Source organism: Equus asinus, chromosome 22 (assembly GCF_041296235.1).
Source record: "Equus asinus isolate D_3611 breed Donkey chromosome 22, EquAss-T2T_v2, whole genome shotgun sequence".
Taxonomy (NCBI): Eukaryota; Metazoa; Chordata; class Mammalia; order Perissodactyla; family Equidae; genus Equus; species Equus asinus.
Window position 1 is genome coordinate 67,216,300 of NC_091811.1, and position 26,912 is coordinate 67,243,211.

The 26,912-nt window shown below is 45.4% G+C and overlaps 1 long non-coding RNA gene across 1 annotated transcript; it reads left to right on the top strand.

Moving 5' to 3' along the window:
* Positions 1 to 40: 40 nt before the first annotated feature.
* On the top strand, positions 41 to 26,401 carry LOC123280026 (uncharacterized). Its single transcript, XR_011497168.1, has 3 exons — positions 41 to 174; positions 7,744 to 8,045; positions 24,189 to 26,401. It is a non-coding gene; the product is annotated as an uncharacterized lncRNA (long non-coding RNA).
* The last annotated feature ends 511 nt before the right edge of the window (positions 26,402 to 26,912 follow it).

Below are 26,912 nucleotides of genomic sequence, written 5' to 3' on the forward strand. Positions count from 1 at the left end.
TGTTTCATTTCGGTGACCCATGGGGCTTAGGCAGTTCATTTTGCCCTGCTGCTTTGATCCGAAGTTTACTGTCTGCAGACACTGCTGTTTGGAAGGACGACCTGATCCTGGCTTCCAGATCACGTTGACTTGACTTGTGGCTGTTAGTAACCAGAGCATCTGCAGCCACCAGTGGTCAGTCTCTCTTCCATTCTGCCTTCTGCCAAGGGGTTAACCTCACGGAGGCGTGGAGCTCCGCCTGGTCCCCCTCCTGCTCACAGGCCCACAGTCTGCAGGGCTTACCATATTAGGAGTGTGCGAAGTGAAGATTCCGCTCCTGGTGCTTGCACCCAGCGGGAGCTCTCCTGTCAGTCTGAGAGGCAGGGCTATATTTAGTAACAGGCACTTGGGAATAGGGCTTCACTCTGGAGTGGGTTGCTGGAATGCAGCTGCGGAGCGCATCTTTCCTCCCATCCCCACGGAGGCTGTCGGCCAAGCCCTGGAAGCACTGAGTTCTTCCTCCCTCCACCTCCTCCAGATTGTCCTGATGGCACCTCTTGCAAAGGGGGATTCTTCTGTCCCTTTCATCTCTGCTGCTTTTTTAACGTGGAGGAAAGCAATCCTGATTGTTGAATGAACCATCACTCAAAATGTTGTACACAGTGATCTTTCTCCCCCCAACCCTCACCTCTTCTCCCATATCAGGCTACCTAACCACTAACAGGACGAGCGGAATAATTTGTTACCGTTAGGAGTTCTCTACTTAGGAAATAAATAAAAGGAACTGCTTCCTTTTGGTTTTGCAGGAATTGTACCCTTGGTACTAAAAGGATTTTATTCCGTGTCTTCCTTTATAAAATATAATTATGTAAATAGAACATTATTACTATGTATAAGTTGATTTCTTATAAGTCCATACAAATTCACACAATGTAGTAATATTCTATGAGAGTAAAAATTAATGCAAGCTAGCCTTGTAGATAAAATTGTTAACTCATTTGATGACGTGGAAGTAAGTGCCCTGCTGAGTCGACTCACGTAGCTCTGTTTTAAGGGTAATTTGTTTATCCCGGAGTGATCAGTTTCAGCTTTTGCTCTGTCTCTCTCTGTCTCTGACTGTCTCTCTTTCTCCCTTTCTCTCGCTCCTAAATTTGTCATTTCAATTGATGGAGACTCAGGTTAAACAGCTTGGCCAAGTTCATTTCTAACTGTGAGGCTCACGAAAGCTTTAGAATATGGGATTCTCATTATTTCCACATATTTACATCTGCTACAAACCTACTAGTTGCTTGATTATTTGGTAGTTGGAATGGAGAGTTCCAGTCAAAATATTGCCTTGGCCTGAAGTTTCCAGTCGGGAAATTTATTTGAATAAAAAGCCAAAGGCACAGCCTGTGTAACCACCATCCATGGCAGTGGGAATGCTTTCTCTTCAGAGCTCCGGCCGGGAGGAAATGGTTGAGACAGCTTTGGTGGAAACTATCAAATGGTGGAGTACTCTGATATGTGTGATTTGGTCAAAGCTGCCAGCATCTGGTAAACTGAAGCCCTGTTGGGTTCTGCAGAAGGAAATCTGGGGACCCTCGCAGGGAGAGAACTTAACTGGGCCACACACTCTTCCGTGTGCAGCCATAGGACTGATCTTTACTGTTCAGCAAAAGTGTGCACAGCAAATATAAAACATCCACTGTGGCCAGACATGGAGGGGGGTTAATCTTGACCCTTCAGTGCAGACCCAGAGGGGGCTGGAAAAGCTGGGGTGGGGCAGGTACTGGGGATGGAGGCAGAGTAACAGCGGAGGGAAGGAAGGCAGGGACTTGTGGACTGACAGCTAGGGACAGAAGCCCAGGAAGAAGCCGGGGTCAGGAGGGGACCCCGCCAGAGCTGACAGTGCCTCAGTGGCCCGGAGGTGGAGCGTGGTAACGGGGACCTCAGGAGGCAATGTTTAGAGGTGGGCTAACCGGGTGCCTGGGTCCTACCCTTGGAAGACAAGACATCTCGGGGGGCAGTGGTGGTCTGGAAGATGTGGGGCGAGAGGGAGGGGACTGCAAAGCAGAAATACATTCAATGAGCAAATAAAATAAAGATTTCAAGACAAGTGTTCAGGCATAGACAAATCAGCAAGAATCTAGCTTCTAGATAATTAGAGCTCATGATAATGGTTATGATAACCAACATTTATTCCCATTATGTGCCAAGCACTGAAAACCTCAAGCTCAGCACACGGTGTGCACTGTCGCGTCTAATTTTTATAGTAACTCTAAGGAGTGGATTCTCTTATTTTCATCACTCAACATATGAGGGAACCGAGGCACAAAGAGGTGGCTGGTTGCCAAGTGGTGGAGCTGAGTGAAGTCTGGGGCTCTCTGACCAGAAGCCCGCACCGTTCCTGCTCCCTAAGGGCTGCAGAGCTTGAACAAGTTTAGGGCTTGATCTCAGGAAAAAGGCAGGAGTTCTGTTTCCAGAAGTGTTGTTTTTCTCTCTACAAGTTGGATCTGATGCTGTTGTTTGTTAAACAAAGTGCTCCTCATACGTAAGGCGTTGGGCGAAGTGCTGGGCCCAGAGAGAGAATGGACACGCCCTCCAGGAACATGGTGCTATGCACGGACGTGACTCACAGCACGATGTGGGAAGTGCTTGTCGAGCCAGATGATAAGTGCTGATGGGGAAGCTAAGGATGAAGGGACACAGAGAAAGCCTGAAGAGATGATACCTGAGGCGCCCTGAGGGAACTGCTCGCCAGGTGGACAAGGCCATGGAGGATATTCTAGGCAGGAAGGGGGAATTGCTTGGAAGTGTGAATCCTCGGGCATCTATAAGCAGCCTGGAGTGGTGGGAAATGAACCAGGAAAAGTAGGCTGAAGCCATATTATAAAAGGCCTTATATGCCAGAGTAAGAAGGTTAGGGTCCATTGAGTTCTAAACTAGAGCTCCTGAAATCTCCTTGCATTAAGGTCAGTACTGATCTCAGGGATGATTCTGCAGGCCAGTGCTAGAAATGGTAGCTGGAGCTAAAGGAGACCCTGAGATAAGCAACTAGCATATCCTGATAAACAAGTTCCAAGCCAAAGACTTTGTCCCGTAGGGTCACGACAGTCCTCTGGAATAAATAGATAAGCCATCCTCCTTTGCCCTACAACACCCGTAGCCCATTAGTCTGAGCTTCTAATGAAAGCTTGTCTCAGTACTCACCAAGATTTCCAATTTCCTTTCAACCTGCAAGAAGCTGATTAAATTAAGCACTATTGACATCCAGTCTCTTAAAATAGAAACTCATCTAAAGGGATCAGCAGTCAGAAGGACACACAGTGTCACCCTCTGGTTCTCCTTGCCCCCACCATCCCTTGGTTCTAGAGATAGGACATTTTTCATGGACAAAGCTCTGCCGACTTGTAGGTTTCCCTGGTGAACCCAGCCCTGCACCTCCTCAGGAGCTACTTGCTGAAGGAAAGCAAGAACCAGACTGACTCCTTTAACTTTCATTTTACATTAACTACTGTAACTTTAAATTCTGGATAAAGACCTCAAACGGGCACTCGACCATGGCCAGGACTCCTGCGGTGCTTCTATAGGCTGTGCACTCATCCATTCTTCAAGATCGTTATTTCACACCTTCGCCGCCTCCAAGTGCCCGCACCTGCTCTCTGCTCTGCTACTGACCTCATCTTATTATCATGAAGAAAGTGGAGGCCCTCAGAGTGGAGAACCTGATCTTCCCACCAACCTGCTCTCTGAATCTGCTCCCCTCTGCCCATCAGAGGTCAGCTCCTGCACTTGCTCTGTGCCCACATCCTGCCACCTTCTTAAGGACTTTACCCTTCCATGGCCCCTCTCTCCGCTGCGTCCTCAATTTCTTCTTCTCTCCTTGGTCCATTCGGTAGGGAACAAACATTCTCTAGTGTCTCCACCTTTAAAAAAGAACTTACATTTCCCAACCCCACACTCCCCGCGAAATACTGTGTCATTTCTGAGTCGTCTTTTACAGTACGACTTCTGGAAGGAGTTGTCTAAATCCAGGATCTCTACTTCCTCACCTCCTATTTCCTCTTCGAGTCATCCCAGTTTGGCTTCTTTCCCCATTCCTCCGCCGGAACTGCTCTGAGGTCTGTTCTGCACCTGTACTGGTGCAGCTGAAAGGGTTTGGAGAAAAATGCACAATGATACTGATTGACTGCGCTTTAAATTTGTGATCACGCACTCCTGGTGGGTCCTTAGTGCTGCTCAGGGTTGCATGCATTGCCCTAGTTTACGGGTCCCTAATGTTGCCCAGGGTTGCATGCATTTCTGTAGTTTATCTAACTCCCAGCCTCCTGAGTATTGTATACTTTCTCTTCTCGCCTCAGACCTGCAGCACCTTCCTATTCTCACTCTATAGATGACCTTGGCTCCTACCTTACTGTCTAGTTTTACATAAAGCTGAAACAGTCTGAAGAGAACATCCACAGGTGCACACGGCTGAATCGACCCAATACTTGTACCTGTGTCCAGCCTGCTGTCCTGTTAACTCAGGTATCCATGGTCCTCCAAGGTCAACCCTTCCATTTGTGAGCTGCATCCCATCTTCTCTGACCTACTCATTGACTGTCCCAGCAATTCTGCCCTGTCCTCTTGCATCATCAATGTTTCCCTCTCTCCTAGGTTATTCCCAGCAGCCTACAAATATGCATCACTTCTTCTGTGGAAAACAACAGCAACACGGTAACAACAAAAACTTCTCTGGGGCCCACTTTTCCTCCAGTTACCACTCCATTTCTTTTCTCTCTTTTTTATCCAATTTCTTTCCAAGAGTAGCTATGCCTGATGTCTCCAGTTTCACTCCTCTCATTCTCTCTTGACTCCACTCCAGTCAGGCTTTTACCCTACCAAGGCATCTCTTGATCCACTCCAAGAAAACTCTTCTTAATGAGATCAACCAATGACCTCTACGTTGTTAGACCCAAGGTCAACGCTGGTGTTTGACCCATCAGCAGCACATGATGGCTCTTCTCCTTGGAACACTCGCTTCACCTGGAAACCAGGACTTCACACTTGCCTGGTTTCCACCTACTTCTCTGGCAGCTCCTATCAGACCCCTCTTCCGGTTCTTCTTCGTTTGCCTTAGATATTGGAGTGGACGAGGCACCAGTGTGTAACCTTGTCTCTTTTCTTTCTGTACTCATTCTGCTGGTCGTCTCATCCAGTCTCATGGTTTTGAATCCCATCCACGTGCTCTGATGACTTTCAATTTCACATCTTACCCGGTCTTACTCCCTGAACTCCAGATTCATGTCTGTGTCCACGTGCCTATTCAGCTTCTCCATGGGGATGTTTAATAAGCACTTCAAACCCAATAAGTCCAAAACTGAATTCTTCATCTGCTCCCCCTAAAACTTGCTTCTTCTTTAGTCTTCCTCGTCTCAGTGAATGACACCTACATTCTTCAAGTGTCTCAGACCAAAAACCTTGAAGTCATCCTTGACTTCCTTTTATCGCTCGCATCCCACATCTAATTCATCAGCAAAACCTGTTGGCTCCACTTTCAAAATATTTCCAGTGTCTGACCACTTCTTATCACCTCCACTGTTAGCAGTCTGGCCAAGCCATCATCATTTATTGCCTGGATTATTGCAATAGCTTCCTAACTCGTCTCTACTTTTTGGGGTTTTTGTTTGTTATTTTTGGCCTCTGTTCCTGTTCTTGCTTCCATATAGCCTATTGTTAACATAGCAGCCAGAGCGATCCATTTAAAACCCAAGTCAGGTCTTGCAAATCCCTGCTCAAAACTTTTCAATATCCTTCCATCTCACTCAGAATAAAAGTTAAAGTTCACGCTCTATCTCCAAGACCCTCCCTGTTCGGACCCGCTCCATTTCTGCTCTCTCCTGATAGCCTTCAAGCTTCCTCCACTTGGAGCACTCCTGCCTCCTTGCCATCCTTTCCCATGCCAGGCACATTCCTGCCTCAGGGCCTTTTCAGTTATCTTTCTCTCTGCCTGAAAAGCTTTTCCCCAGACATCTGCATGGTGCAACCCTCTCTTAAGGGTCTTGCAGAAATGTTGCTTTTCTGTTGAGGCCTCTCCTGACCAGCCTGTCTAAATTGTCCCCAGCCCTGCCCCCACCACTTCCTTTCTCCTTTCCAAGCTTTATCTTTCACTTTAGCACCAACAACTGTTTTCTGTGTTATATATTTTATTTATTTATCTTGTGATCTGCCTCTCTCACTGGAAGGTCAGCTCTGAAGGGCGGATATTTCTTAACTATTTCATTCATCACTATATCTTCAGTGCCTGGAACAGTGCCTGCACCAAATAGAGATCTCCTTAACTGTTAGGTTGAGTAAGATAAAGACAGAGAAGATCTAAAATCTTTTAGCCACCCGAGTGCAGGCACTGAGTCTGGCCGGGTACAGGTGCTGGGTCCGGCCGCCCGGGTGTGGGCGCTGAATAGGCAGAGTTGCACTGAATCAGGGTTTGTTTAATGCAGCAACCACTTCATTCTCTCAGCTTCCCACTTAATGATCTGTAAGACTCCGGAAAAATTAACATCTTTGAGTCTCAGTTTTTCTAACTACAAATAGGGAATCACAGCGTGTCTACCCTCTATTATTAAGACTAAAGGTTAGGGCCAGCCCTGGTGGCCTAGTGGTTAAGTTCGGTGCACTGTGCTTCAGCAGCCTGGGTTTGGTTCCCGGGCATGGACCTACACCAGTCGTCATTCAGTGGCCATGCTGTGGCAGCAGCTCACATACAAAAAGAGGAAGATTGGCAGTGAATGTTAGCTTAGGGTGAATCTTCCTCAGCAAAAAAAAAAAAAAAAAAAAAGACTAAAGGTTAATGTATATGAAGTACTTAGAACAATGCCCAGGACAATAGAAAGTGTTCCGTAAATGCCATCAGTCACTACTCTCGTTGTACCAACTATCATTATTGTTGAAGCACCTCCTCTGCTCCACGACACCCCACGTTTCTGGTGTCCTCTTACCTCGCTGCTTACTCTGCTCTCTCCCTCGCTGCCTCTTCCTCCTCCACTGACCTCTGAAGTGAGAAGGGCCCAGAGCTCGCTTCTTGCCTTCTTCCTTCCTGTGCTGTGCTCCCTCCCTGGATGATTTTGTCCAGCGCCCCAATCAGTAACACTACTTCTGTTAGTCACTTTCACATTTGTGTCTCCAGCCAGTGCTCTTTCCTCTCTCTTTAGACTAGTATTTCTCCCTGCTCACTTGGTAAAAGCCAGCCCTGGGGGTCAGTGGTTAAGATCCGGCGCTCTCCTTGCTGCCACCTGGGTCCATTTCCCAGGTGTGATGCTGGAAGCTAGGCCACTGGCATTTCAGCAGGGTCACCCATGGTGGACAGGTTTCAGTGAGCTTCCAGACTAAGACAGACTAGGAAGAAGGACTTGGATACCCACTTGTGAAAACTTTGGCCATGAGAGCCCTGTGAATAGCAGCAGAGCACTGTCTGATACAGTGCCAGAAGGCGAGAGGATGGTGCAAAGAGGCCAGGCAGGGTTCCACTCTGCTGTCCACGGGGTCACGAGGAGTTGGAACCCATTCGACAGCACTAACAATAACTTGGTCTTACCACTTGGGTGTCTCACAATCATGTATTTAAATTAGCGTGTTCCATTTTAAAAAAATGGCCAAAAATTCTTTGATAGTCCTTCTTTCCCTCCTGTTGAGTGTGGGCTAGACTTAGTGACTCACTTCTAATGAATAGAATATGGTGGAAGTGACGGTGTGTGACTTCTGAGGCTAGGTGGAAATGGCATCGTGGCTTCCTCTCTCTTTTAGATTCTTCACTCTCGGAGACCAGCTGCATGTCCAGAAGACACTTGAGAAGCCCTGTGAAGAAGTCCATGTGGGGAGAAGCTGAGGCCTCTTGCTCACAGCCAGTGAGGAGTTGAGGCCACAAGAGTGAAAGTGGGTCCTCCCACCCCACTCTAGCCTTCAGATGATGTAGCCCCAGCTGCCATCTTGACGGCGGCCTCACGAGAGCTGTGCAGTAGAACCACCCAGCTAAGGTGCCAGAACACCTGCCTTACAGGAACTGCAATAGAAGACATGCTTGCTATTTTACACTGCTAAGTTTTATGGTAAGTCGCTATGTGTTAAAATCTCTGATTATGATTTGTGGATTTGTCTATTTCTCCTTTTACTTTTGTCAAGTTTTTGCATTGTGTATTTTGAAGTCTTCACTTCATCTCCTTCCTTCTAACAGTTTCTAAAGCCTGCCGTGGTGTGTCTGCCTCAGGGCCTCTGCCCTGGACAGTCCCAGGTCACAATGCTCCGCTCTGGCTCTTCATGTGGTTGGCGTTCTCTTCTCCATCAGGCTCAGTTCAGTTGTTGTCCTCCCAGAGATGCATTTCCCAGTCATTGGCATCTAAAATCGACACCCTCCCCTCCGCAATCACTGCATCCTGTTACTCTGCCTGTGTTCTTCATGGCGATGATCACAATCCGTGACTGTACCCTTAGGTCAATTGCTCGCTTCTATTACTGTCTGGCTCCCTCACTAGAATGTAAGCTTCATAAGAGTGGGGCACCCGTTTATCTAACCTATCTGGCCATTTCCAGAGTCTGGTAAAGTCCCTGCCACCTGAAAGAAGCTTCGTCTATCTTTGTTGAGTGAGAGAATGATGCAGAACAAAGTGCATGAGAGAGAGTTCTCGCTCCTTGGACCAAGTCACCGTAGGATTCCCATAGTTGTTTGGGGAATGGAGCAAAGAGCAGAACTGAGTCCTGGAAGCTGGGATGGCTCCTGGATGGCTCAGCATTGGAGTCTTGGCTCTCTCTATATTTCATATAGTATTTAAAGGGATTTTGTGGAAATCTAAGTTTAATGTGTGTGTGTGTGTTTCTTAAAATAGATGACGTCTTCACTCAATGGTAGAACAAGCCCCAGTGGGGGCATTGGCATAACTATAACTTCAACTCGGAGACAGAGAGAGAGGAATGCGTCCCCGCTTGGAGGAAAATCCGCTAATTTTGTATAAGCAGGTCTTATTCAGCAATCTCTGAGCTTCTTGCTTAGGAAACCAGATTTCAAACTGCGATTTTGTTTTCTAGTCCCTCATGCACATATATATGGGTTACTTATAAGCATGCAGGGAGTGAATGCTAGGACACTATAGATTGCCAAAATGCACTTACTCGATTTTTCTAATGGCATCAAAGTGGCAGCTTGACCCAAGATCCCAGGACTTGCTCAGCAGGAAGAACAGAGACTGGCCTTTGGTAATTCTTTGACTCAGATGTAAGTCACTGATTCTTGGGTGAAAGAGTCTTATTTTTTTTCTAACATATTAATCAATTGTCTTTCACTAAAAGATATTGATCTAATGAAAAAGAAATAGAAATTGATCCTGATCCCAACTTTGCTGTGCGTGAGTCTTTTGCCAACCATGAAAATAAAAAATCAATTTATGTGTAAGTAAAAAGAATAGTAAAAATTAACATTAATGAAAATTGAAAAATAGAATCCTGCCACTAGAATGTAAGCTTTCATTTCAACTTTCATTTGGGGATTTTTTCTTTTTTTGTAGTCTTTGGTTTAACAAAGTTTTAAACTCCTCTGCTTAGAAGTAGAAGTTCTCCGCTTCCTGTCTGTCTTCTGCAAAGGGATGTGCCAGACCCTCTGACTCTTCCCAGGACGTGGCCCCACCCAAGTCTCCGGGGAAAGGCCTTTTGTCTTAGACTCCAGGCCTTCCCTCCTGCAGTTTCCCTCCACTGCACCTTGAGACCACTCCTTCCGCTCCCTCAGGCCTCTGTGTGTTCTTGCTTCCTTCCTCTCCCTTCCCTGAGCCCCCTTCCCAGTCAGACCTGCCCTTGAGTAAACACATGCATCCTGAAGCATTATTGATGGATTATACTTATTACGTTGTTTTTAGATATTTAGCATTTTACCAGAGGATAAGTCTCCTTTGTGGTTAAAGTCATCAAAATAAAATTTGACTTGTGAAATTTTATCCATCAGCCCTCTCACAGGGCAAGTGCTTCTCTGGACAGGAGAGTCTCCCAGAAGGTCTGGCATGTGGGACGGATGTCAGCTTTGGAGATTTGGCTTGGGTTGATCATTCTGCCAGCTGAGTGGCCCTACATAGATTACTAAACTTCACTGACCCTCAGCTTCGTCATCCATACAATGAAAATTGAATTGTGTATTTCAGAGTTGCTGAGAGGATGAGGTCAGAAAATCTATGGAGATCTTGTGGCATAGATCCTGACACACAGTTGGTACTCAGAGACGACTTTCTTTCTCTCCCACTTTTCCATGGATCCATGGCGTTTCTTAGGATCCCTGCCAAGCCTTGCATAACTGCTTAGAGCTCACTAGGGAGAAGCTGAATTGAAACTAGTCTGACTTCTGCAGTAGGCAAGGGTCTGGTGAACTCCTGGAGCTGTGGTTGCTGAAGGACTTACCTTGAGCGTCAAAGATGGTTCTATGGGCCACCGTCAGCAATTGAGAACACAAGATGGAGTAGGCGAAGGTGCCGCTGGGTACCTATGACACAGTCAAGAGTAACCAGCTAGAAAGAGGCTCAGGGACCACTTCAAGGACATTCAGTGCAAGTCTTCTGTGTGCAAGGTGCTGGAGCAGAAGGAAGAGTAAACCACACTCTTCATGAAGGCGACCATCACAAGCACTGCGGGGAGGACTGTACCCGAGGGGCAAACCATGGAAGAAGGAGAGAAGCAGCCTAGAACTGAGTGTGCCGGGTAGCTCAAGGTTTCAGTCATCTATTGCTGTGCAATAAACCATCCCAAACAGTGATGCAACCAACAGTCATGTTCTTATGTTCATGCCTGTGTGGGTCAGAACTCAGACAGGCACAGCAGTGAGGGTTTGCTCTGCCATATGATGTCTGGGGTCTCCACGGGGAGGGCTGGGGTCACTCAGACAGCTGGGGTCACTCAGACATCTGGGGCCAGAGTCATCTGGAGAATTCTTCATTAATGTTTGGTACCTGGGCTGGGCTCTGCTGGGACCGCAGCGCTGACATGTGACTTCTTCATGTGACGAGTTTCTTACAACATGGATTTCAAGGGGCAACAAACTCAGAGTCAACATTCCAAAAGAACAGGGCAGAGCTGCAAGGAATTTTACAACCTGCATGGAAGGAGAATAGGGAGCACCCATTAAGAAAAAGACCGCCGGTTCCATGTGGCTGGCCGTCCATATACAAGTGATGAGGTGTGGGAAGAAGAGTCTAGGGGGTGTGGCTAGGCCAGATCCAGAGGGACTTCACGTGCCTTACTGAGGAGACTGCACATTGTTCTGTAGACAATGGAGAGTCACCAGAGAATTCTGAATTTGAGAGTATTTTGGAAATACTATCATGGCAGCAGGAAAGAAGGTTATTTGAAGGAGTGAGGACTGGATGAAGGAAAACCATTTAAGATGCCATTGCAACAGTTAAAGAAAGAAAAGAAACAGACCTTAACTAAGGCGTTGGAAGTGAGAACTGGTGGGTAGGGACAGCTTCAAGAATTACTAGGAGGAGAGGAAGGCCTGGTGACGTAGTGGTTAAGTTCATACGCTCTGCTTCAGTGGCCCGAGTTTCACGGGTTCAGATCCTGGGTGCGGACCTACACATTGATCATCAAGCCATGCTGTGGCAGCATCCTACATACAAAATAGAGGAAGATTGGCACAGATGTTAGCTCAGGGACAATCTTCCTCACCAAAAAAAAAAACAAAAAAAAACGAAGAGTTATTAGGAGGTGTTAATAGGGCGTAGTGACTTCTAAAATGTAGAGCCAGCAAGTGGAAGGAGCTAGGATGGTCTCCTGGGTTTCTGTTTTAGGTACTAGAGTGGATAGTAATGCTATTTGAAGAAAATGAGAATATCAGAAATGGTACAATTTAATGGAAAAGATGAGTTCAGTTTTGGATGCTTTGAGTTTGATGCACTTAATGGGTCACTCCGTAGAAGATGTCCAACAGACAGCTGAATTTATGAATCAGGAGCTCAAGAAAGACCTGGCCTGGAAAAATACAATAGAGAGTCATCAGCCTTTGGTGGTCATTGATACCATGAGATTTAACTAAATTGTGTAGGAAGAACAGAAGAGAAGAGCGAGTAGATGGATCCTCCACGATCTCTAACACTTTCGCAACAGACAAAGCTAGAGATGATTTGAGAAAACGTTGAGGAGTGCTTAGAACAGTGAGACAAGAATGGGAAGAAACTGAGGTCCTAGGAGTCAAAAGAAAAGACAAATTCAAGAAAGAATACACAGACAGCAGTGTTAATGCTACAGAGAGGGCAAGACCAGCAAGGACTAAGAAGCATCCGTTGCAGGTAACGGGTCCACGTCCGCAGCTGAAGGGGTTAGTCTCTAGGGAGGAAAATGGATAAAATCACTGCAAGGACCCTGACCTGAGACAGACCTGTGATAGGTACAAGTTACCAGAACAGAGACTCAGGAACAGGAGCCAAAAAAGATGCCCAGCAATACCAGTTGGTGGTAAAGATGGGGAGGGTCTCAGAGGCCAGGTGAGAGTACATTTTTCAAACATATGCTCAAGGTTGGGGGTGAGTGAAGAGTAAAGGTGAATTGATGCCAAGCCTCAGAATTGCTTAAATACCTTCTGTCCTGGGAACTAGAACAGGGAGGGCCAAATCTACAGGTGAGGGGCGAAGGACAAGCTTTTAGGGAGCCATCTTTCTACTTAAACTATTGCTTTGCATGTCGGATTAGTCAGTGCAATTTGGATTAAAAGTACCATAAAGCCAACTCAAACTAGCTAAAGTAAAAAGGGAGAAATATTAGAAGAATATTGGTATATCTATCGTAAATAAAAGGTCATGCAAGCAAGTCACAGGAAACACTGGATGCAGAAGGGAGCAGCAGAGAGACTGGAGCTAGGGAGGCAACCTGCTGGGGTCTCTCTCAACTGCTCTGGGAGTTGACTTCATTCTCTGGATGTAGACAACACCCAAGCTTATATCCTGTAGGTCTTACTGCCAGGGAGGACCAGTTCTAAAAGTATCTCTGGGACAGACCCTGATTGGGTCTGCTGCCCAACTGTGGATGAATCAAGTGATTAAGAATCACATTTCTGAAAGGGACAGAGTGGGGAGGAGCACTTTCCAGGAGTGGAGGAGGTGCTGGGTTGAGAAACCAGTGGATGTTCAGTCTACATACTCAACTTCCAAGAGGATTTATTGTTCTCAGAAGGCCTGGGCTTCCCTTTGCTCCAGAGCCTTGTGAACAGGGTGACCAGGTGTCCTGGTTTGTCTGGACTCTTATCTTGGTGCAATTATTAATAGCACCCTTTTACTTTCAAAAATGTCCTGCTTTGGGAGATAGAGTATATGGTCGTCGCATGCAATGGTGGTGTGACTCCCAGCTGGCCAAAGCGCTGGAGGAGACAGGCTTTAGAGGGTGGTTACAATTACAGATGTGGCCTCCTGTATGGGATGCTGTTCCTCGTGTGGCACCTCAGTACCCAGCACATAATGGGTGCTCAGTAAATGTTGAATCAAGGAGCAAATGTTACAAAAAGCTTTTCTCCCCCGAAATATTTATAAAGTCACGTTTGAAAAATCTTCCCAGTTCTGTGTAATATCATGTATAATAGAGCGTATTAGACTAATGGTATCATAGACTCTCAGGACCAAAAGGAAATTTAAAGACTGTCTAATGCAACTCCCTTCCAATTAGATGATAAGCCGTGAGTAAGCACTTGTCTTGTCTGGTGAAGGCTGGATGCCCAGCAGCTGGCAAGGCGGAGGCCTTCAATAAACACTTGATTCTGTTTCCAGTGCTTGCTTTCCTTCAGCCACGTTTCCATCACAAGTACATCTGCTGGTGCCCGCGCACTGCTGTCATTGGGAGACTCCTCGTGCCAGTGAAACAGCCCTGCAGTCTCCGTGCAGCTTCCGTGTTAGGAAGGCCTTTCTTTGCAGTGGGCTGAACTGTGACTCGCTGACGTTTCCATCTATGTCCCCGGCTCTCTGCTCCTGAGGCCACTCTCCTTCCACAACACGGTCTGCAGTCTGCCTTCTCCAGCTGAACCATCGCCGTTCCCTTTTCACATCCCACATGCTTTCCAGATCCTTCGCCACCCTGATGGCTCTCTTGTGGACACATTCAGTTTGCCCAAAGACCCCTAGGGCAGAGTTCAAGGATGTGTTTTGACCAAGATTAAAAAAAGGGATAATCTTACTTCCCTTCTTCACAAAAATTATGTTTCTATTAATGTCAAGCTAAGATTGTTCAGTGTTTTTGGCCATGTCACACTACTGACTCACACGTAGTTTCTCCCTAGTTATTTTTAATTAAGTGCAGCCTCAGTGTTTGAAGTCTGAATGGAAAGAGAGGCAGTTTCTTACATATGTTTCCGCTAAGTCAACTCTCCTTTATTGTTTCTTAGGCAATCGGTTTATTGAATTGTGCTCAGCCTTGCACTTAACCCTGTTAAATGTCGCAGTGTTAGAAGCAACACGCCTTCTAAGACTTTCAAATGTTTTTGGATGATAACTTTTACATCCAGGATTTTCTTTCACTCTCCCATCTTGTTGTCCTCATATCAAATTGGTGGAGATCCCTTGAAAGAAAATGGCAGTCACTAGATGTGAGCCTGGGTCCCTTAAAAAACAGTCTCACAGATCTAGTAGATGGATAGGCAACCAAGAAGTTACAAGAATGCACATCCCAGCAGAAAGAAGGAGCTTTGAGAAAACAGACTTCCACAGTGAAGGAGCTGCCTTCCAAGGCATTTCTGGCCGCTGGTAGGTTTAGGCAGACAGGGTGAGCATCTGTCCTGGATGTTTTACTGGGAATTTCTGCATTGGGTGGGACTTTAGATAAGATTATCTTTACAGATATTTCCAGCTCATAGATTCCATGGACAGTGCACATTTACTATTCATAGCCGGGGTTAGACGTTTTTTCTCAACCCATGCTTGACGGACATTTCCATTCACTAATGATAGAACAATAAAAAAATATGAACTAGTTATAATAAAATCACCCATGCTGTAGTGTTTGGGGGATATATTTCTGGAAAATTTAAACCGCTCTATGTTTCACATATGTTTCATTTAAAGTGGGGATTAAATTTTATCTGAATAAGAGAAAGTAAAGGCTGAGAGTTTATATGTTGCTGAATACACATGATTAGCAATCACTGTCATTGGCATGTCCACAATGAGTTTACGGGTCTTCATTTGTTGGTAAGTACACAAACTATCGTGCTTCTCACAGGATTCACTCATCTGTCTTTGTGCCCATCCATCAATTTGTCTATCCATCCATCCTGGTACCTGTAAATGATGACACTGTTATATGTTCAACTGAATAATGTAATCTTCCTAAATAGCTAGTAACTGTACAACTAGCCTAGATAATTGAAGCCCCAAACCTAGATGGGCATCCCTAAGTCTAAGAAACTGTTTTGAGGCTATAAAGAAAAAGGAAATGACAGTGTCAGAGTTCCATGAAGGAAAGTTGCCAAATTCTAGCCTGTTCTTGACTATGTGCTCTAATGCAGAGCGCAGAACTTTTCCAGATGAGGTTACATTTGATTAAATGCAACTTTTGTGTCCCCCAGTAGATGATAGGGTGGTCCAGCTGTCTTTGAGACACACTAATGAATTCCTATGTTTTCACTTGGAGAAAGGCATTCAAGAAATTTCAGACAGATGATAAACGAAGCAAGAGTAATATTTGAGTTGAGAGAAAATATAAATGGCTCTTTTGAAATTTTATCACTGGGGCAGTATAGTAAAAGCATTCAGAGATTTATATATTTTTCTTATTTAAAAAAATTAAGTATGTACCTTTCCTATCCAGAAGATGCTAATTAGCTAAACTTGAAGGATGATGGATCATTTTCTTTAATTTTGGATTAAATAACCCCCCTTACCGTAATTTTTTTTTCTACCTGTAGAGTTTCATTTTACACAAACAATTGGAGCTGTCTCTAATCCCGCTCCGAACTCCGTCCTGTTTTCCACCTTCCCCAGTGCGGTCTTACTAGCTCACTCCGGTTTGACATTGAGAAATGGAATTAGTCCGTCGGAACCACTTCTGTTCCAGAGTGCTCTTCCGTGGGGGGTGTGATAGAGAAAGATCTTAGAACTCTGGGACTTCTCTGTGGAAAACTTTTATCTGTGTTAGAAGGATGACCAAGGATTTATTAATACTTCATTTTTCTTGGGAAATATTTTCTTTTCATGGTAGGCTATGAAAATTCAAGGGTTCCTTCTAGAATAATTTGGAGTTTCCTCTCTGCCTGTTAACATTTTGCGTACTGAGGCCACAGCTAATTAGTAGCCTAAAGCTCTCAGAATAGGAATTTCTTCTCATCACTAGCAGCTGATAGGATTTCACAGTATAGTAGCAGGTGAAACAACCTTCTCCTTGGTGATAGTCTGGATTCTAATTGTGCTTATGAAGTTTGCAGGTTCTGGTTTGAATTAAAGGACATTAATATAATGGATTTAATACATTAGCAGCCAGCCATGCGAACCAGCAGCCACAGGTGATGCTGATTTCTTCTGTGTGCCAACACCCACGAGTACATTAGGACAGGGACTCTAACAGGGCGACGCCGTGCCTCACAATGTCATCTCCAGCTATGTGCTATCTCTCTATCTCCAGGGTTCACTTACAGCATGTTCCATGGTAACAAAATATTCCATGGTAACGAAATGGAGGTGTGTAGCAGTGTTTCCTCTGGGCTTGGATGCAATGCTTTGTAAACTGAGTTCCATCTGCATACACGTGAGGGCTAAACCAGAGGTCTGGGGAACTTGACATTCCACTGGAGATGGCGTAAGCTGAGTATGAGGAACGAGGATTGACGTGTCTATAGCCTTCGTTCTGGAGAGGAAATGAGGCACTGATAGACAGCAAGGGTGATTAACCTTGGCGATGTCTTCATTCAGAGCATGGCTAATTGGGAAGGAACAGGCTAGAAGATTTCAGCCTTACGTGGCTTCTTAATGGAAGTCTTCTTGAGTAGAAAATATTAGTTTGCGGATATAAGCTTGCAAAGGGTATGAACTATGAATGTTCAACTTACTGTAAAAGGTGAGATTTTTATACCTAGTTTAGAGTCAGAAAACTTGCAAAGAACAGACAACTTTGGCCTTTTTATAGACGAGTTCTTCTCTGGCTAGAATTTCCGTAGTTTTTGCATGGGGCATTACGCTTCCGCAGGTGAGAATGTGCCCTTGCTCGGCCTAATTCAGCCCCTCAGCTCCTCTATAACATCCGTCCGCGCCTGTGAGAGCGGACTGCTCGGGAGCTCCCGTCTGCAGCCCCAGATCTGCCCCTCCCCGGCCGATCTCCCTGCTCTCCCTCCTCCGTCCTCACCCTCCTCCACCCTGTGGACATTGTGCAACCTCAGAGCTTTGGGTTCCCGGGGGATTGCTTGCCCTTCCAGTGCAACAGGTGTGGCCTCACAGCAGGGCTCTGCCAGGTTTTGATCTTGCACTATTATCAGCAAATATCTTTGAGCACCCATCCCTACTATATGTATAGTTATTTATAAATTATGTAAACACTACCATAGTAGTACACTTTTTACATATATTTGCAAATTAAATAATTACATTAAGAGTAAATATAATTAGAAGATCTGTTTTCTCCTGTACCCCAACAGATCATCTTGCACACTCTTTGGAGGGTTTGCCCCTCACTTTGGAGATTGCTACTGAGATTATAGTGCTGGCGTTTGTAATTGTGCCCTTGAACTAGACCACGTGGTCTGTAAGGGTACAGTGCCTGGTGAATTCAATTTTGTATCCGTGGAAGTTAGCAGAGCATCTTGGACATGAAAATGACTTTAATGATGCTTACTGTGAACGCGTCAATGAATTTCTGCCTCCACAGCTTTTCTCTCATTAGCGCTCCTCTCCAAAATGTTTTCCTTTTCCCCTGACCAGTACCTCTCACTCAAGGCCATGTCCGAGTCCTTCATCCCTCTTTGCTGTCACTCTCGATCTCATGATACCTTCCCACCTATGGAAATTATTGAATTTGCTGCTCTCTCTGTGACGCACCTCATTCCTTGCCTGATGACGTATCTCGGACGACATATTTTCTTGCGTGTATGTTTCTGGATAGATTCCAAGCTCTTCTTTACTTCTTTGCCTTTAACACAACACCTTACCCTTGCTTTATTTATGTAAAAGTCATTCTATGAATATCTGTTAAACAGATGACAAAGCTATCAATTCACACAGCTACGCTGTTGACTCAAAACTGTCATAAGTGTGTCTGGCATTTTGTTTTCTCATAGACTTTTTAAAACACCGTTCTTCCTCCAGAGCTCTCCAATGGGCTCATATTCTCACAGGGACCAATTCGCAAAACCCCTCGGCCATAAGTTTAGGAAAAAATTGGAAAATGCAACAGGTCTCTTACGTGTGTGCACAGATTGAGTTGCCACAGTCCCAGGATCGGGGGCGTGAGGGTCCTCCACGCACAGCCGTGCGCACCGTACACCATCCTGGCAGAGCCCTGCGCCGGAGCCAGATCAGAGTCCATAGACCCAGTTTCTTTTAAAACAATTGCTCGTGCCTTTTGACATTGTTCTGTTCTGTTTAAGATCCGAATTCTTAAGTCCTGAGAACCCCCTTCCTTCGGAAGACTCCAATGTTTTCTTGGGCAGTTCCTTGAAAGTGAGCTCTCAACACAAGTGATCTAGGAATTCAAGAGCTTTTGATATCAGCAGCCAAACCAGAGGAGGCAGAGGTCATATAAATAAGACTTCAGCAAAATCTTCAACAAATGCGATCTCTGTCTTGGGGGCCGGCCCCGCGGTGTAGTGGTTAACTTCGATGCACTCCACTTTGGTGGCCTGGGTTTGTGGGTTTGGATCCCAAGCATGGACCTACACCATTCATCAGCCATGCTGTGGCAGCGACCCACATATAAAGTGGAGGAAGATTGGCACAGATGTTAACTGAGGGCTAATCTTCCTCAGCAAAAAGAAAAGAAAAGATCATTGTCTAATTACATGGACATAGTAGTGAGTTCTGGGCTTAACTCAGCCACACTTTCTGCAACCCTACTTTGTGCCCATTTAGAGAAATAAGGAAAGCATTTTCCAGCTTAGCAAAAATATTTCTAGTTGCCTAGAGCCTAGAAATGATTACAATTTTACCTTCATGTTATGAAATTGCATGGTTTTTTTTTTTTATTAAAGATTTTATTTTTTTCCTTTTTTCTCCCCAAAGCCCCCCGGTACATAGTTGTATATTCTTCGTTGTGGGTCCTTCTAGTTGTGGCATGTGGGATGCTGCCTCAGCATGGTCTGATGAGCAGTGCCATGTCCGCGCCCAGGATTTGAACCAATGAAACACTGGACCGCCTGCAGCAGAGCACGCGAACTTAACCACTCGGCCATGGGGCCAGCCCCGCATGGTTTCTTTTTATCACAAACCTAGTAGCAGTTTTTATTCTATATGGGTAGTGCTTAATAAATGCTTATTGGATGACTCAGAATAGGAAATAAATATGTTTATTGGTGAGGGAGTGATATTCATGTTTTACTGAGTATCTCATTTCCCCTCTGTAGTATCTTAGCAGGGCTGATTAACGTGCTCTGTCTGTTTCTGAAAGCATTTGAAGATTTCTTCTACACTCACGATAACCCTGACAGGTAGGTGGGACAGGTCTTATCCACCAGTACAGAGATGACAAAGCTGGGCCAGGTGGGCTTGCAGATTTCTAGTCTAATCTTGGAGACACCTTCTCTAAAAGCTAAGAATGGGCAGTCAAAGAGGAGGGAAGAAAATGAGCGCGGTGGGCGGATGGCTTTTAGAGGTACATTTACAGCGAAAGCGGGGTTTCTCAGCCTTGGCTCCGGTGACATGTTGGGCTGGACAGCTCTCTGTTGTGGGAGTCTGTCCTCTGCATGTAGGATGTTTAGCATCATCCCTGGTCTCTACCCACCAGATGCCAGTAACGACTTCCCTCCGCCAGTCATGACATTCAAAAAAGTCTCCAGACATGGCCAAATGTCCTTGGGGAACAAAACTGGCCCCCCTCTGAGAACTTCTGAGCTAAAGGGAGACAGAAATGGCTTAGAATTGTCTAGTCGACCTACAACAAGCGGGGTCAGTCCTCGTAATTTGGTCACTTGCTTTGTTCACCAATATTTCCCGAGCTCTTGCTGTGTGCGGGAGTTATGGTAAGGCACTAAGGCAGGTGCGAAGAGGAGCAGGACGTGACCCATCCCACAAGAAATTCACAGTCTGACAGGACAGGAAAAGGTCGCGCAGACGCTGGGCCCGGCGTGTGTGGAACGCCTCCTGCACACAGGGCGCCGCACTGGGGATGTGGCATCTCAGGGCGGGACTCAGGCAGGAAGAGGCTGCAGGAAAAGCAGAACACAAGGATGCCGCCTTCACACAAAGGGTGTTCGAACTAGTTGGAGAATAAGGGGGAAAAAAACCTAGAATAAAAAAGGCTAAGATTAGTACAAAATTAAATGTGGCCATTTTTAAAAAGGTGTAATAAAATGTTTAACGTGATTCTGAAATTAGTGCAAAAGGATTTTTCAAAAGCAGAGCTAGGCAGTAAGAGAGAGCTCCCTGCAGGCAGGGGTGTGGGGGGCGGGCCGCGGGAGGAGCTTCCAGACACAGAGGCAGATTCACGTTTGGATTTTCTCAAACTCACTTTATTTTTATTTCAACAACCTTTTATTCTATTTTATTGCACTTGGGATGACCCTAAATCTATCTGTTGTTTAGCATCATGATTTTCCTTCCTCTGCTGGCCTTGACATTTAGTTTTATAGATTTCACTTTAGCTTTTTCCTTATTATAAAAGCACACAGAAAAGTTAGAAATTGCAGATAATCAAATGAAAATTACAAAATACACACGGTCCTACCATCTGTAGACAACCCCTTTTTAGGTTTATCCTCAGCATTAAGCTGTTTCGTAACCTGCTGCTTTTCACTTAGTAATACATTATGAACATTTTCCCCATTTCAACAAATTCCCGTCTGCAGCATCTTTGAATGATGGCTTAGGATTTGTGCTATGTGGGTGGATCATAATTTATTAACAGATCTTCCCGTATGGGTCTTTCGTGTTGCTTTAAACTTCTATCATCACAGGCAGGCCTGGATAAATAGTTTTGTGGCTACATTTTACTTAATTTCTCTCTTGGAATAATTTCTCAGTAGTTTCCAATATTTTCACCCTCAAGGACTCCTCTTCTTATTGTCCTCTCTTGGGTCCCATGTTTGGAAAGCTATAATCTACCAAACTGCATTTGGTATGAAAAAAATTGTTTTAACTCTTTTTTTTCGTTTTTTTGGTGAGGAAGATTCTCCCTGAGCTAACATCAGTTGCCAATCTTCTTCTTTTTTTTTGCTTGATGAAGATTAGCCCTGAGCTAATATTCATGCCAATCTTCCTCCGTTTTGTATGTGGATGCCTCCACAGCATGGCTGAGGAATGGAGGTCAACAGCCAGGACCTGAACCCGCAAACCCAGGCTACCAAAGCAGAGTGTGCAGAACTATAACCACTCGGCCACTGGGCCGGCCCCTGTTTCATCATTTTTTTAATTAATCAAAGACTTAGATAACTGCTAATCAAAACTTTGGATCAGCATGAGATTTAAAAAAGAATATTTACTCCACCAAGATGATAAAATTCCCGCCTGAAGCCAAGAGCCTTGATGTACTGATGCAGCCTCGTCGTGGGGACCACACTCTTTCTGTGAGCTTTTCTGAAACCTTGGGATTCACCGCGAGACGTTCTTTCCCCACATTTGTAGCTGCCCGACGTTGCAGCTGAAGGAGACACGTACTTGGAGTCAGTGAGCTGCTTTAGGCCAACGAAAGAGAATGCAGGCATGATTGCTTAAAGGCATCAAATGTTCGCTCTGTTTCTGTCACCGGATGGTACATTTCACATAATTGCTTTCTACTTGGAAATAGCTTGGGCTGGGAACAAATTGCTGGAGAACAAGGTTTTAATCTAACATGCTTAAAAAAGAAAAGTGGCCACAGTAGACCATTTCTGAGAGTCTGTGACCGAGGGGATCCCAAATGTGGGGAGTCCTGAAGTCATTCCCAAAATGTGTGTTGACGGACGCAGTCTGGCTCTGTCGCTCGCCCATGAGTGACAGCTCCAGGCTCATCAGAGCCTTGTTCCCTTCCCAAACCCGATTCACTCAGGCCCTTGCTGCTTGTCAGGTACACTGCTTTGTTTAATGCTGCAGTGTCCAGAATAGCTCTTTGGAACCATACAGACAGGAAACAACTTCCATGCTTACTTGGATGTTCTAAATTTAGTCCATTTTCTGAACCGTTTGATGCCACCGGGTTAAATGGTTTGGCTGCTGGACTGAAGTTTGAGTGACGGGATTCTCAGGCGGGCTCCGCTGTGCAGCGTGCTGAATTCAGATGAGGCTTTGCAGAGGCTGGGCAGACGCATGATGGTGGTGGTGGGATGGTCCCCACGACTGTTCCAGCAATAATCTCAGCGCCCTGATCTGCAGTGTGGGACTCGTACATGGCGGGAAGTCAGGCATTGCTGCGGCAGGGAGAGTCGGAGGGGAGCAGACCAACCCTGCGCTGTGACTGAGTCTTGCCCTTGAGTCTGATGACACAGACCATCTTCCAGGTTGGGGGCATCGTACATCTAGGATATGGATATTAATTCATTAAAGTTTTTGGAAACATTTGAAATTGACCGTAATCTTGCTGCTTCTTTGAGAGTAAGATGCGGTATGGAGGGGGCTGGTTCCTCTTGAAGGGATCTCACTCCTAGAGGCGCCCACAGAATGACACTTATGCAGAAGTCACCATAAAGCACACTGACTGCGTGGCTCTGTGACAGCGTCCGAGGGAGACCTCCTGTCGTAGCGTGGGTTAGTGAGGGACGGTAACGGGGCTGGGGCGTCCAGCTGGGGAGGGCAGGGACGCTAGCATCCTGATTCCCGCCAGGCCTCTGGGCCCTTGGAGCAGTGGCTGCCTAACGGAGGCGGTGAGCTCTGCAGCCCTTCTGCGTGCCCAGGGCCTCTGCTTTTGTCTGAATTCCTTACTGGGCATCTGTAAGCTTTTATTTAGTAAAGCGAATCTCATTGCAAAAAAAAAAAAAGGGGGGGAGAACAAAAGAACAACTATAAAAATAAACAACAGCAAAGCTTTCAAAACCACTGATGCGAAGTAGCCTGTAAGTACGCAGAGCAAGAAGCCGAGACTCCAAACGTGTCAAAATTCACGCTTCCATCCAAAGACCACAAGTCCGAGGGCCACGGGAGGACGGAGAAGTCAGAGGCCGCCTGATTCTTACGCACAGCCCCTTTGACCGCCCTCCCCCATCCTCTCTCCCCCTCCCCCCTCCTCCCCATGACCCTCCTCCTCCTCCTCCAGCCCCCCTCCTTCCTCCTTCACCATCTCCTGTTCCTCCTCTGTCCTCTCCATCTTCATCTTCTCTATGTCTTTTATTGTTAGTAAAGATGGAAAGAATCTAAATTGATTAATAAGTTAAGAAGCTAAATTGCTGTGTGGTGTTTCTGTAAACAAAGCTTTGGTCATTGTCCCATCTTAATCCCAGTGCATCTTCGTTTCAGCTGGGGTTTGACCATAAGAATATTTGAACACAGGGTTTTCATATCAGCTTTCATGTTAACTCCTTTAAGGTAAAGGGGACTGATTTGAGGGTTTTCTTATAAGAAAACCAGACTGATTTTCAAGCCCTGTCACTTGTGCACACACTCACATGCCCTTCCCCCGGTTCATAACAGCTGGCAAGGTGTCAGCTCCAAGCCACCACCTCTTCTCTAGGGTAATTTCGTCTAAAAGACATTGCTTAGAGAGTTTTGCAAACGAAATTTGAAAAAATGCCCTTGCTGACGCTGAGTGGTCAAGAGAAGATGACAAGGCGGTGAGAGGCTGTTGGAGGCTGTCCTGAACACTTGGTGGGCCTGAGGCAAGCGGGGCCACGGCGCAGCGGACCCCCTGGCAGTTCTGGCCGGAGCAGCAGCAGTTCCGTAAGCCTGGGCACACGCTCTTGTCGTGAAACACCCCCACCTGGTGCATATTCTCTGAAGCTCTGATTCGCAAACACAGACAGCCGGGGCTTTTCCAGCGGCGGTGTCAGCAGCAGCCCTGTTTTCTCTGAGCTGTTTGTTCTGTAGACAAGGGCCTCCCCCCGGTGACTCCTTTTCCTCTCCCTTCTCCTCCCCTTTCCCGGCTGGAAAAATCTCATTCTCTAGTTGTTTGTTTATTTATTTTTCCTCTCTCCTTGACAGATCCTGTACTCCTTTCTACCAACGACTACTGTTATAGACCAAATTGCAGCCCCTCAAATTCCTACGCTGAGGTCCTAACACATATGAGACTATATTTGGAGACAGGGCCTTCAAGGAGGTGACTAGGGCTAAAGGAGGTCATAAGAGTTGGGTCCTGATCCAATAGGACTTATGTCCTTATAAGAAGAGACAGAGACTCCAGAGATCTCCCTTTCTCTACTCACACAGAGAAGAGGCCCTGTGAGGACACACCAAGAGAGTGGCCTCCGGGGCAGGAAGAACGGAACTTGCCGGCACCTTGAACTTGGACTTCTAACCTTCGAAACTGTGAGAAAATTCATTTCTGTTGTTTAAGTCACCCAGCCTATGGTTTTCTGTTATGGCAGCCCAAGTAGACAGCCAAAATTTCATGTGAACCTTCTGAAGGCACCAGGACGTCATGAAAACACCATTTCCCCCTTCATTCATCCCACTAGCTTCAGATCAATAAAGAGCTATTAATGTTTCTTCATACTGCATCCTGCCTACCAGCGAGATGTGTGCATGTGCGTGTGTATCTGGAAACAGTCACATACAAACTCAAATCTCTCTGTTTTTACAACGATAGCTAAACTAATTGAGCACTTACCACACATGACAAACTCTGCTCAGTACTTCTCAGCATCATCTTGTAAGCCTCACGACAAGCCCCTGAGGAAGATGCTCTTATTCCCTTTATTTAATGGACGGGGAAACCAGCACAGGCAGAGGTTGAGTTATGGGCCCCTCAGGTTCTGTGAGCGAGAGAGAGTCAGGATTAACTCAGCCGCCTGATTCCAGGACTCGTGCACTTAACCACCTCATTGCACGGCTACCCATTGTTCTTTCTGCTCCTTCTTCCTTCATATCCAGGGATGTCCCAGAAGGCGGTCTTCAAAGGTATACAAATTACAGAATAGCATATAGATAGGGATGAAGGAAAAATAAGGATAAGAAGGGACCTTGGGTCTAGACATGAAGAGAATGGACACTTGGGTTTCGCCTGAAGGTTTCTGGCAGCCGACAAGAAAACGGAGACATGGTCGTCCTCGCAATGTCCTTCAGTCAATACCAATTGCTCAGCAGAAGCACATCTTCTCTCGTCATTAAGCCCAGGCAAGAATTTCTCTAAATGTGCCTGTGTGATAAAACAAACAAAACCATTAAGCTCCTTAGAGCAGACAAAATGAGGAGATCCCTGGGACTGTGACAGAGACACAGGTGCCTAGACACATGCACCCGGAGCTGTCCTCACAGAGCTGCTAGCCTCACCTGTCAGTCTTCCTCCTCCTTCCACCTCGGGACTCTGGGTCAAAGGTCATCAAAGGCCAATGACAACCACTGGGTCATTGTGCAGTCCAAGGATGCATTAATGGGAAAACAGAGAACTATGAAATTGGGGGAGGAACCAGGATTTAGAGGATGTTTTCAAACCTGGAGGTTGTAGCCCAGGAGTGGATTATGAACCGAGTTGAGGGACCTCAATCAGCATATTAAAAACCCAAGCAGGATAGAATAGAAAACTTGAGAATGGATTGCAAATGGCAAAGTAAGCGCTGTTTTATGACATGTTCCGGTACATGGATGCATGTGTGTGTGCATGCATGCCCATTTGTAACTAAAATAATGTCCCTTGTTGTGCCGAAAGGTAGCCCTGTTTGCTTACGTTTACAAAACTGGATGTTTTTCTTCTACATGTTCAGATGTAGCTATTTTAATTGTAAGATGGATAAAGACGAGATCTTACAGCATGATCAGACCCAGCAAATATTCTCAGAGGCTGTAGAAATAAGAAGCCAGGAAAATGTCTCTGGCAATTGCTGAAAATGGGCTTTGGATGAAGAAGAAGTTGTTTTTCAAATTGGATATGGGTGAGATGGATAGGAACCTAGGCCATATTGCTAGGACATGAAATAGCACAAATAATAACAGCAATTCTCTGCAGTTCGTTACCATGGCAACTTCACTTAAATGCATGCCATATAAAGTCCTAGGATTTCAGGGTGAAAAAAAAACGCTTTTTGAGAACATAAGGTACATCACTCTTTTCACTTAGCATGCATCCTTTCACAAGGCATTAAAATGATTTGCATCAAACTTCGGTAATGAAAAATGAGATAATATGTACTTAATAAAAGATAGCTCTTTTTACTATTTTAAATTTTTAATGTTTGTATTAAGATATTTGCATCTGATCTGGGCAATGAAAAACCAACTGGCAGGTTCACTTCACATATTTGTTCATTTGTCTTCATTTTTAGGATCCCTAAAGAGTCTCCAAAAGATTTTTATCTGGGACATTGAGCACTTCTCATTCCCAGGGGTCATAATTCACAAGGTTAATTAACACTTATATAGAGACAACTCTCAAATGAAAATCTCAAGTCTAGACCTCTGAGTTATTAGGCTTGTGCATTTATATATCTACTTACATATTTTAAAGACAGCTCAAAATGAACCCACCCTAAGTCAAAATCATGAGCATTATCCTAGAAATCTGGTCTTCCAATGCTGAATTTCTTATTGTGTACCCTCATCAAAACCCAAAAACTAAGGAGTTACTTTGACATTTCAATTTCTCACCTTCCTCCCTCTCTCCATTTGGATTCCATCTTTAGGTTCTATTGATTTCACATTCAAACATCTCTTGAATCCTCCATTTTCTCCTTTACCAACACTATAGTCCAAGTCACTATTGTTTCTCAT